The following is a 12,950-nucleotide window of genomic DNA, read 5'->3' on the forward strand; positions in this document are numbered from 1 at the left end:
GCCCCATGAAGTTGATTTCCTGTCAAGTTCACAACCACCATAATTGCATTCAGCTAATGCATATAAATCAAAATCAGAATTTTTAGGATACCAAAGACCCAGTTTTGGGCTACCTTTGAGATACTTAAAATTTATTTTGAAAGCAATTATATGAGAGAGTTTAGGATTAGCCTGAAAACGTGCACATTGAGAGACTGCGAACATGATGTCGAGTCTGCTCGTAGTCAGATACATCAGGGATCCGATCATCGATCTATACTTTGTTTGATCTATGGATTCTCCATCAGGATCTGGAGTCAAAAAGGTTTGTTCAGCCATAAACGTCAAGGCAACTTTGGAATCTTTAAACCCAAACCACTCAAGCATGGCTTCAACATATTCTCCTTGATGTAAAAGGATTCCAGTTGAATATTTTCGTACTTGTATCGACAAGAACATGGTCATTTCTCCCAAAGAACTCATCTCAAATACCTTCTTCATAACTGCCTCGAACTCTTTGCAGAGCTTCGAGCTTGTTGGCCCGAAAATGATGTCATCAACATATATTTGTACAAGAACTACTTTTGCATACACGTGCTTGATGAAGAGCGTCTGGTAAATCATGCCTCTGGTATATCCATGCTCAAGAAAATGATCTGTTACAGTATCATACCATGCTCGAGGAGCCTGATGTAAACCATATAGAGCCTTGTCTAATTTGTAGACATGATTTGGAAATTTTGAGTTGACAAAACCAGGAGGTTGATCAACATAAATTTCCCCTTTCACATCTCCACGTAGAAAGGCGGCCTTAACATCCATCAGATAAATGGTGAACCTCATATAGGAAGCGTAAGACCAGGAAGATACAGATAGCTTCAAGGTGCGCTATAGGAGCATACACTTCAGTGTAGTCAAGGCCTTCAATTTTTCGAAACCCACGAACAACCAGACGTGCTTTGTTGCACATAATTACCCCATAATTCTCTTGCTTATTACAGAACACCCAACACATGTCCAAAGACCTATTGCCCTTAGGTAGCTGAACCAGCTTCTGTGACAACCCGAAATTTCTATCTTGTATGTTTTTCATTATTACCCAAGTTAGCCTTCGTTTTGCTATTTTATAACAAAATGTGGGTCTATATGAGTGTCCTAGGCTTAGTATAACCTAGATATGAGTCTAAGGATGCATTGCAAAGTGTGTAGCATCAAGAAATCGGGCCAAACACACCAAAGGAGGTGTGTGCAGCCGCACACTCGCGTGCGCTGCCAGCCAGCCGCACACCTAACCGCACACACCCTCCAGCCTCACACTCGACCCTATATATAGAACACTCAGCCAACCTTACACCCTTTCCTGCCACTCCTTCAAAGCTGGAACTTTCTCTCTCTCTAGAATCTTCATCCAAGAACACTCTAAGGGCCTAAAAAACGTGAAGTACTCCTCCATTCAACTTGTTATATTGGTAAGACACCTGAATCTAAGCCTAAAACTCATAGTGTTCTTCGTGTTCGTCACCCTTTGAAGGTGTACGGCTACACATGCTATGTGTGACCGCACACACATCTTTTGGCATGCATTTGATCATAATGCTTAATCCAAGCAAAGAAAAGGCCAAAACACCACCCTAGGATGATCACCAAGCCATGGAAAATCGATTTGGATACTCTTCTCGGGAGTGTACGGCCGCACACAGGCCTGGCCGCACACATGTCCTTGTCGCACACCTGGCCGCACACTCACAAAGGTTGAGTTTGGTGGCCTTACACTCAAATCTAATGCCCCACACTCATTTAGGGAATTCAATGGGTGTTTGTAAAACTCATTTCTAAGTGTTCTCATGTCTCTAAAGTGTATCCATGCGCCTATTATTGGTTATACCCTAAATATATTCATATATGTGTTATTACATGTTAAATTAGGATCCGTTTGTGCTCACGACTCCATTCGACATCCGTCGATCCTATATCGATCTTTCATCCGAATTACTCACGACAGGTGAGTTCATAGCCCTGAATTAACCTTTTAAATGATTTTAACTGTTTTAATGGGGGGGAATACAAGTTGAACTATATAGTTATTAGATCAATCACATGTGATTAATAACTGTATATCAAAATAGATTTTTGCATGTTAAACTGCTCTGTCCAGCTAAAGGTTTTCAAATCATGTTTTTGAGTCTCGTTAAAGTATGAATATCCCTTTTTAGATTATTAAATATTTTGCAAAGGTTTTCAAAGCTTGTTTTATAAAAGGACATCAAGTTATAAATTCTTATTCGTAAGTTTTCCAAAGGTATTTACCAAATTTTCTTTTATGCTTTTATATTATAAAATGCATGCTCGTTTTTGTATAGTTATATAAGTAATGCTTAAAGGACTTAGGAAGGCCATCTCGCCCTACCTCCTTTTCTTTGTTTGGATGTGGCTCTAGGGTATCGGTTATCTGTTCGAACGTCATTTAAATATTAGTTATATATCATGTATACATGTATGGTCATCAAAGTTCTCTCAGCCAGTTCATCTTCTTTGGGTAGCAAAGGCATCCTTCCATTATTCATATTTCTAGAACACTAGTATCTATTGTAGGAAGAGTTAGTAGATTCTATTTACTCTCTCACTCTCTCTCTTTCTCTCTCTCTCTCTCTCTATCTCTCTCTCTACTACGACGAATTACTCAGGAGTCAGTTCATTCGTGAGTGTATACTATTAGTATAATACCTTAAATGGATGTAACACACTTTTTCTCGATACAACGCTTCATAGCGCCATCATCGTGTAACCAGAGTCTCCTGGAGGGAAAGCGGACATCACGTGTATAGATCTGTACGGGACAGACACTCCCGCATCCTGACTGCTAGCTATAGTTCGAGCCGGTAAGGCCCATGGGTGACATAATTTTACTAACTCTACGCGTGACCTGGAGGGTCATCAAGGATTCAATCGTCAATCAGCATGGTTATACACGAGTTCACATTCAACCCTTTTATCTCCCTTTAGACTGAGTCGGACGTATTGTTCATTCGATACCCTCCTGGAGTCTATGTTTTATTCACCTTTAGACTGAGCCAGGCGTATTGTTCATTTTAATACGCTCCTAGAGTCTATGTCTTATTACCTTTAGGCTTTGCGAGGCGTCCCACCTGGAGCCTATGTTTTATTTACTTTTTAGACTTTGCGAGGCGTCCTCCCAGGAGTCTATGATTTTTTTACCTTTAGACTTTGCGAGGCGTCCCGCCTGGAGTCTATGTTTTATTTACTCTTAGCCGGCAGTGTTACTGCCGAGGCAGAATATTATTTTCCTTATTACTTTTAATTGTGATTTTCTCACAATCTCCTTGAAGTAAAAACTATATTTTGATAATGATAGTACCTTTTGGGAAAATTACTCTTTAAATATAAAACCGTCGGGTCTTGGTAGAAGACTATTTTTAATAGAGATACTCCACGGTTTAAACATAAAACAATTAGGTCTTGGTAAAAGACTGCTTTTATTAGAAAATATAGGGTTTTCTGGATAGGATTTCTAACACTCTGTAAACTCAAATCACCATCATCATGTGAGATTATTTTGAAGATAACATGTATTTATACCAATGTCATCAAATACTTATGAAATCACCAGCATCTAAAAATGCTGATACTCGCTTTCAAAATAACTTGTATTCTCAGGTCATCCGTAGACAGGTACACTCCGGAAGCTTTTGTGAAGACAGCCTTGTATCGAGCTGCACTCTATGTTATTCTCTGTATTTACTTGATGTTATTGTTAAATGTAACCTATGTAAATTTTTTACTATTAATGCAATGATTGTTGTACTTTGATTACTATACTGCATATGTTGTGATACTTGACATGATGTCCTCCACCCCAGAACGTTTCCGCCATTCTTAGTTTTGGAGTGTGACAGATTGGTATCATAGCATTGTTTATAGTGAGCTCAGTATATCAAATAATAAAAGTTATACAGCCTATAAATACATTGGGATAAAACACTCTGACCAATAATTATATTTTAAAATATAACCATATTTTACCAAAGTGAAAGAACATCCAGAATCTAAATACCCGAACAAAGTATCACAAGAAGAACAAGAATGAAAGTCTTCGGATGTTGACCATTACCGTTAAACCTGGACAGTTATGTAATCGTAAGCTAGAATAAATATAACCTGATCAACTATATTTATTCGAGATGCGACTAACGTATGCTTGGGAGTGATGGTGGTGTTGCAATGAATCTGAAACTTACCAAATAGGAATTCTAGGGCCAAAGATAAAGTTTAAAATAATATAGGAGTATTCTAGGATACTAAAAGACTAACAATAAACCCAGATGCATGTTCTGAAGTTAAGAATCAAACATGTAATTAAAATACCATAGGGGTATTTTAGGATCCACAAATAACTTTGTGTGGAAAACTAAAAAGACTCTTATTGATATACCTATTATTACAGAGTTTATACTTTCAAGGTTATATATAGTAAGGATCTCATAGGTTAAGAATGTGTAGTTTCACTCTACTTCCTTTTCCTTGTTTGGATGTGGATATAGAGTAGTATCACATATTAGAAGGCCTATCGGATCTAAGTTATATATGATTTGTGTACGCTATGTCATTGCAGCAGGACTCGATATGGATCACCCAGTGAAATGTTTTAATAATCTCTTAGGATTCTTTAGACATTTGCATTCTCGCGCGAACCCTTTTAGAAAACCTTATCCACTTCAGTGATCGGTAGAAGAGTCGATTCAGACCCAGAAGAGGTTCATTGCGAAGGTTTCCAATTTGGAAATAAATGAACAAGGTCGAGACTATTGAAGCCCCCATGTGCCTATACCTTGTAGGGACATTGGTGGGGAATTCTCCTGAATATCTGAGATTCTAGTCATCCATCATGAAGTGATGACACTCAGAATCGGAATCTGGGGTAAAGCGGAGCAGAAATTCAATATGTCTACAAGAGAAGAAAACCCTAGGAAAATACCCGAAGAAAACCAACGCCGGTTCAAGTCAAGGATAAGAGGTGGGCAGAGGGAGCCAATACATGGAACCCGAGAAGTGTTTTTTCCTTGTTGTCGTCGCGCTAATAAATCCATAAAATAATACAATTTAGTGAGTTAGTGATCACACTACTCACACTATGTGTTAGATAAAGCATCTTTCCTGTCGCAAGTAATATGAATAAGTCAGATATCAAAACCTCGATTGAGAGTGTTTAGCCATAAGTTTTCATGAGCCCTTTTTCTTATGTTATCTTCGTTCCGAACTTTCCTCAAATCTTTTCAAATCCGGAGAGTGAACCTCTCCAGTATAAAGTTAACTTAGAAGGAATGACTCCCATTTTATCGCTTTCCGATACGCTTACTCCTACTCTGTTACCCGGACTGCATCATAGGGATGTAGGTCGACACTTAGATAACCATAACTCGAGGCGCGGGAAAATTTATGCCTATCATAGTGAAGAAAGATACGAATAGGGTTAACCATCGTCTCTCATCAGCTTGTGTTCCTTCTCGTGTAGGAAAAACCATGCCTCCGAAGAAACGTAACCAGCCAGCTGGCAAGACACCGACTTTCTATTCAATGAAGCTACGTTTCAATCTGCAGTCTCAGCAGCCGTAGCGGCTGTCATGGCCCATCTGAATGCTAACAACGCCAATGTTAGCAAGAGTCCTATAAGGATTTCCGACCAAAGCAATGAACAGCAGCAACCAACACCAATATGTAAAGCTAGCCAAGAACCCCAACCTAATCCACTGAAGAGAAAGTTTAAGAACGAGGAGGGAAGTACCTCGACTCAAGGACCTTCCAAAGGGCAACGAGCTGAGGTAGTTAATACCCCTATCAACCCTTTCGTCCTGACTCCAAGAAGACCATACCTAGGAAACCTTCCCCACTGCATCAAGTGTAACTACCATCATTATGGTATTTGTCAAGAGCTATTTTGCATTAGGTGCAACCTGAAGGGGCATGTCGCTCGCTTCTGTAGAACCTCAGTTGAGTTCATTACATCAACCACCAATGTGGGTACTAGTCTAATATGCCACCTATGTGGTGAAATTGGGCACTTCAAGAGGGACTGCCCAACTGAAAGAAATGACAAAGGCGCAGGAGGAGTCTAACTCTAATGCCTAGGGGAAGCATCAATGAACCCGGTAGAATTTTGATATGTCTCTTAATCCTAAGTAACTAATTGAAAACATTAAATGATTAATCCTAATTGTAATTACTCTCTCGTTAAAAGTGAAAGTTGCAGCGCTGTTGCAAAATTCATAAATCCATTAGGTAAAGCTATGATGGCTTGGTAAATTCGTTAAGGCCATTTATAATTAAGATTGACAGACCTCGAGTGAGTGATGTCGCCTCAACTCCTGTTCCTTGTTTGGTTGTGGATTTAGGGCAGAGTCGCTCAGTCAACAGTCCTTTTAATCTTAGTTATACATGACTAGTGTATGCTAGGCGATTATAGAGAGGCCTCGTAAGAAAGTCGTTCATGAAAAGTACATTATTCCAAAACATCAGAACCCCCTATAGTCCGCGTCGATTATATCGGTCCAAGTATCCACGATAGAGGTACCTTGGACGAAACCCGAGACGCTAAGAACTTGTGTGCTCTGTTCAGCACATGGTCCTATTGATCTTCATTCCATATTGTGTCGATGCCTAAATTCGACACTACCGTCAATCATGGTTCGACTTGGTGCGACCATGTGAAAATTTCTGGTGTCGTGTAAAAAGAACTTTCGCCCTAGCCTCTGCGTCAAATAGATATTCTTCCGAACCTAATAAGAAAACCTAATGCGAACCGTCAGTCGTCTCTCTTATCCAAGCCTTCTGAAGTACCCAGAAGAAGGGTACCGCGTGCCGTTAACCAACCTCTCCTTAGAAAGATAGAACCCGAAGCGAAAGGCACCGCATGTATCCCAGAAGACAATCACCACCCGAGGCCCACTCAGTAGATCCCCCAGAAAGACCCTTAGCACCTCACCATCAGGTTCGTGAATCAAGAGAAGGAACTCATGGAATTAACTTACTACCATTGAGTATATGCATTAGAGTGGTATATAATTTAGATCGATAAGATTTAAGATGTGCGCTTCTTCCTTACTCCCTATTCCTCCTTGGGTTGTGGGTCTGGGGTGGAGCCACACAACTGAACATCCCATTGATCTCAATTATATACAACTTGCATACACCAGGTATTAGTGATTAAGCCAAGTATGAGCTCTACCACGAACCTTATAATAAGACCCTTCATCCTTTCCCCTGTAGAAAAGGAGCTGGAGTCAAGAAAACCGCTTTGGGTTGAGCTACTAAAATGACCACAAATCCGAAATTTGTCGTCATCCCGGTTGAGACAACATAGTAGCTAACACCCTCGGCTAGGAAAAGTAACTCGAGTTGTAAGAGTCAAACATTGACTACGACCATCCATTCATGCGTAAACCCCACGAGTTAAGCATCTCAACAGAGATCCTAGAAACCTGAAAGTTATGACAGGTTAAACTCTGAGAGAAGTGGATGAGAAAAATCAGATGTCCTGAGTGATGGAACCCTATACTCTCTAGATTTAATCTAGATCGAGAAAACTCAAAAACACCGGAAGAGTAGTTGCAAGTAGTACTCGCACTACCCGGGCATTTCGTCCATCCAGTTGCAGATGAGTAAGTACCTAGGACTCGCCTCCTCCTCACGCGAGAGAAGTCACCGTTGCCCTATAGACAATGGACGTCATTCTCCAAGGTTAATACTAGAACGTCCAGAACCACATAACCACCTCCGCAACCAAGAATAATTGAATAAAGTAGAATGGTATGTTGCGTTAAGCCTTATAACCCAAATCATAAAGAGATTGTAGACTGGACACCAGTCTGGGTGTTAGTCGATGGGTTATACAATAGCACGCGCTTCCTACGATCTGGAGGGAGCCGACACCTTAGAGAATAAGGGCTTGTCGTAGAGATGTGTGGGACTACTAGGTGATCCAAAGAATACTATCTCAAATGAAATGGTAGAACCACCTCCTGAAATAGTCCAACACTTCAGAAAATCTCAAAGGGCTAAGTTAGCCCTGATCAGAGACTATTATCCATGAAACAGCGAAGTGAGGAAGAGCATGATTCTTTATATTTAGAGATCGTGCTGTGAAAGCATCTATATGATGATAATGAAAATGAAAATTTTCTAAGTGTCATCTGGTAAAATCCCCTGTCATACCGGCCTTGATAGTTTCTGTTACAGACACCTCAAGAATTAGAAGTGCAGATCCATTTTGCACTACGTCGGGATAAATGCCACGTAACCAATAAAGACCAGTATACAACCAATACATCTGATGACCCAGAAAGCCTCCAAAATCCAATTAGTAGGAAATACGAATCAGAAGACGACCTGAGCCTTCTAAGAACCAACTCGGAAACTACACCCTCAGTGAGAGAGAACTTTTGGAACTTCAAAATGGCGATCACGCCAGTGATGATCTCACCATGGAAGTACATTATGTTCTAAGTACTGAAACATCCTATCTTCCCAAGAGCTTAGAACCACTGGAGATTCTTGAAAAGAATCGGTCCAGCTTCCGTCAAACCTCGATTACTTTTGGAATTCCATTAATTCCACCGTAGTCTATTCACGTCTCCAGCATGGACAAGGTGTTGGTCCGGCGTGACTTCTATAATCCCACTCGTCGTGATAGAAATCATTGGGAACCCTAACTTCGTAGAGGAACCTGTAGGAATCATGAACTGAGAGGTCAAGCGAACGAACCGAATCCGCATCTCGCTAGTGAAGGTTCGCTGGAGCGCCAAGCGAACACCAGAGTTCACTTGGGAGCCCGAGGACCAAGCGAGTAAGAAGTAGCCTCACTTCTTTACTCAATTGTTCATACCTACTTCTTTGCCTAAACTCTAATTTTGCGACGAAATTCCCTCTAATGGGGGGATGACGTGAAAACCCGAAATTTCTATCCTGTACGTTTTTCATTATTACCCAAGTTAGCCTTCGTTTTGCTATTTTATAACAAAATGTGGGTCTATATGAGTGTCCTAGGCTTAGTATAACCTAGATATGAGTCTAAGGATGGATTGCAAAGTGTGTAGCATCAAGAAATCGGGCCACACACACCAAACGAGGTGTGTGCGGCCGTACACCCGCATGTGCGGCCAACCAGCCGCACACCCAACCTCATACACCATCCAACATCACACTCGACCCTATATATAGAACACTCAGCTAACCTTACACCCTTTCCTGCCACTCCTTCAAAGCTGGAACTTTCTCTCTCTAGTATCTTCATCCAAGAACACTCTAAAGGCCTCAAAAACGTGAAGTACTCCTCCATTCAGCTTGTTATATTGGTAAGACACCTGAATCTAAGCCTAAAACTCATAGTGTTCTTCGTGTTCGTCACGTTTTGAAGGTGTACGGCCGCACACGCTATGTGTGACCGCACACACATCTTTTGGCATCCATTTGATCATAATCCTTAATCCAAGCAAAGAAATGGCCAAAACACCACCCTAGGATCATCACCAAGCCTTGGAAAATCGATTTGGACACTCTTCTCAGGAGTGTACGGCCACGCACAGGCCTGGCTGCACACATGTCCTTGCTGCACACCTCGCCGCACACTCAAAAATGTTGAGTTTGGTGGCCTTACACTCAAATCTAATGCCCCACACTCATTTAGGGACTTCAATGGGTGTTTGTAACACTCATTTCTAAGTGTTCTCATGTACCTAAAGTGTATCCACATGCCTATTATTGGTTATACCCTAAATATATTCATATATGTGTTATTACATGTTAAATTAGGATTTGTTTGTGCTCACGACTCCATTCGACATCCGGCGATCCTATATCGATCTTTCTTCCGAATTACTCACGACAGGTGAGTTCATACCCCTGAAATAACATTTTAAATGATTTTAACTGCTTTCATGGGGGGGGGGGTATACAAGTTGAACTATACATTATTAGATCAATCACATGTGATTAATAACTGTGTAGCAAAATAGATTTTTGCATGTTAAATTGCTCTGTCCAGCTAAAGGTTTTCAAATCATGTTTTCGAGTCTCGTTAAAGTATGAATATCCGTTTTTAGATTATTAAAGATTTTCCAAAGGTTTTCAAAGCTTGTTTTATAAAAGGACATCAAGTTATAAATTCTTATTCATAAGTTTTCCAAAGGTTTCTACCAAATTTTCTTTTATGCTTTTATATTATAAAATGCATGCCCATTTATGTATAGTTATATAAGTAATGTTTAAAGGACTTAGGAAGGCCAGCTCGCCTACCTCATTTTCCTTGTTTGGATGTGGCTCTAGGATATCGGTTCCTTGTTTGGATGTGGCTCTAGGGTATCGGTTATCCGTCTGAAGGTCGTTTAAATATTAGTTATATATCATGTATACATGTATGGTAATAAAAGCTCTCTCAGCCAGTTCATCTTCTTTGGGTAGCAAAGGCATCCTTCCATTATTCATATTTTTAGAACACTAGTAACTATTATAGGAAGACTTAGTAGATTCTATTTACTCTCTCACTCTCTCTCTCTCTCACTCACTCACTCTCTTTCTCTAGTACGACAAATTACTTAGGAGTCAGTGCATTCGTGAATCTATACTATTAGTATAATACCTTAAATGGAATGTAACACACTATTTCTCAATACGATGCTTCATAGCGCCATCGCCGTGTAACCAGAGTCACTTGGAGGGAAAGCGGACATCACGTGTATAGATCTATACGGGACAGACACTCCCGCATCCTGACTACTAGCTACAGTTCGAGCCGGTAAGGCCCATGGGTGACATAATTTTACTAACTCTACGCGTGACCTGGAGGGTCATCAAGGATTCAATCGCCAATCAGTATGGTTATATACGAGTTCACATTCAACCCTTTTATTTCCCTTTAGACTGATTCGGACGTATTGTTCATTCGATACCCTCCTGGAGTCTATGTTTTATTCACCTTTAGACTGAGCCAGGCGTATTGTTCATTTTAATACGCTCCTAGAGTCTATGTCTTATTACCTTTAGGCTTTGCGAGGCGTGCCACCTGGAGCCTATATTTTATTTACTTTTTAGACTTTGCGAGACGTCCTCCCGGGAGTCTATGATTTATTTACCTTTAGACTTTGCGAGGCGTCCCGCCTGGAGTCTATGTTTTAATTTACTCTAAGCCGGCAGTGTTACTGCTGAGGCAGAATATTATTTTCCTTATTGCTTTTACTTGTGATTTTCTCACAATCTCCTTCAAGTAAAAACTATATTTTGATAATGATAGTGCCTTTTGGGAAAATTACTCTTTAAACATAAAACCATCGGGTCTTGGTAGAAGACTTCTTTTAATAGAGATACTCCTCGGTTTAAACATAAAACAATTGGGTCTTGGTAGAAGATTGGTTTTATTAGAAAATATAGGATTTTCTGGATAGGATTTCTAACACTCTGTAAACTCAAATCACCATCATTATGTGAGATTATTTTTAAGATAACATGTATTTATACCAATGTCATTAAATACTTATGAAATCACCAGCATCTAAAAATGCTGGTACTCGCTTTCAAAATAACTTGTATTCTCAGGTCATCCGTAGACAGGTACACTCCGGAAGCTTTTGTGAAGACAGCCTTGTACCGAGCTGCACTCTATGTTATTGTTTGCATTTACTTGATGTTATTGTTAAATGTAACCTATGTAAAAATTTTACTATTAATGCAATGATTGTTGTACTTTCATTACTATACTGCATATGTTGTGATACTTGACATGACGTCCTCCACCGCAGAATGTTTCCTCCGTTCTCGGTTTTGGGGTGTGACAGCTTCCAAACCCCCAATTTCTCATATTGATTTAGTACCATGTGCATCGCATCAACCTAACTAGGCTCATGCAGTGCCATTTCTGCATTCTTTGGCTTGATCTGAGAAATGAAGCAAGAGTAGAGACAAGAGTTGACATCTCCACTCTGGCTTCTCATTTTAACTCTGTCGCCTACTTGACCAATGACGTTTTCGATCGGATGATCACGTTGAATTCTGGTGGGTAATTCATGGCTGATGTCATTGATTGTGACAGGAAGGTTGTTGATGTTGATGAGTCTGTCATCTGCTGAATCATCTGCCTCAGATGATCTAGAACCATTAGAGGTACTTTCCACGTACTGATTTGATATTGGTTCAGGAAAGAAAAGCTCAATGAATGATTTAGTACCAGCAGAAGTATCTCTGGTCATGAATTATCTTTTAGTAGGAGTAAGAGGTGTGACTTCAGCATCAGGATTGATTGTTTGACTTAGAGAACCTGAAGAAGTACTTGGAACAGCTTCATCCACCATAGGAGTCGTAGGAAGCACCAAAGGTGGTCTGTACACAACATCTTCCTCTTCATCTTCAATAACAACCTTCGTACCTGAGCAAGAACCTGACACATCATCTGAAAAACAAATTAAATGATTTAAATAAAGAAGCATAATCAAATAAACATCCAGGACCAACTCGTGCATCTGTCTCATTCTCTTCCAGCCAGCGCACATCGAAAGATTCCACAATCTTCTTGGCAATCTTGTTGTATACACGATAAGCAATGCATGCGGCGTATATGACAAAGTAGCAGTCATCACCCTTTGATTTGAACTTGGGGTTGGACTCTAAGTGAAGAAGGGTTTAAGGACATCTAAATATTCTGAAGTGAGCAACTAATGGCTAGTGATTGGATAGAAGTTCATATGGGGTCTTCATTTGGGCTTTGTTGATCAGGACACGGTTCTGGATATAGCGAGCAGTGTTGATCGCCTCAGCCCAGAAGAAGACTGGTAGTTTGGAATCACAAAGCATCATCCTTGCAACGTCCATCAAAGTATGATTACGCCATTCCGCAACACCATTTTGTTAAGGAGTTTGAACGGCACTGTACTGAGACGGTATACCGTTGTCGGCATAGAAATGATCCAGAA

The sequence above is a fragment of the Lactuca sativa genome, chromosome 6 (genome assembly GCF_002870075.4).
Source record: "Lactuca sativa cultivar Salinas chromosome 6, Lsat_Salinas_v11, whole genome shotgun sequence".
NCBI classification, from domain to species: domain Eukaryota; kingdom Viridiplantae; phylum Streptophyta; class Magnoliopsida; order Asterales; family Asteraceae; genus Lactuca; species Lactuca sativa.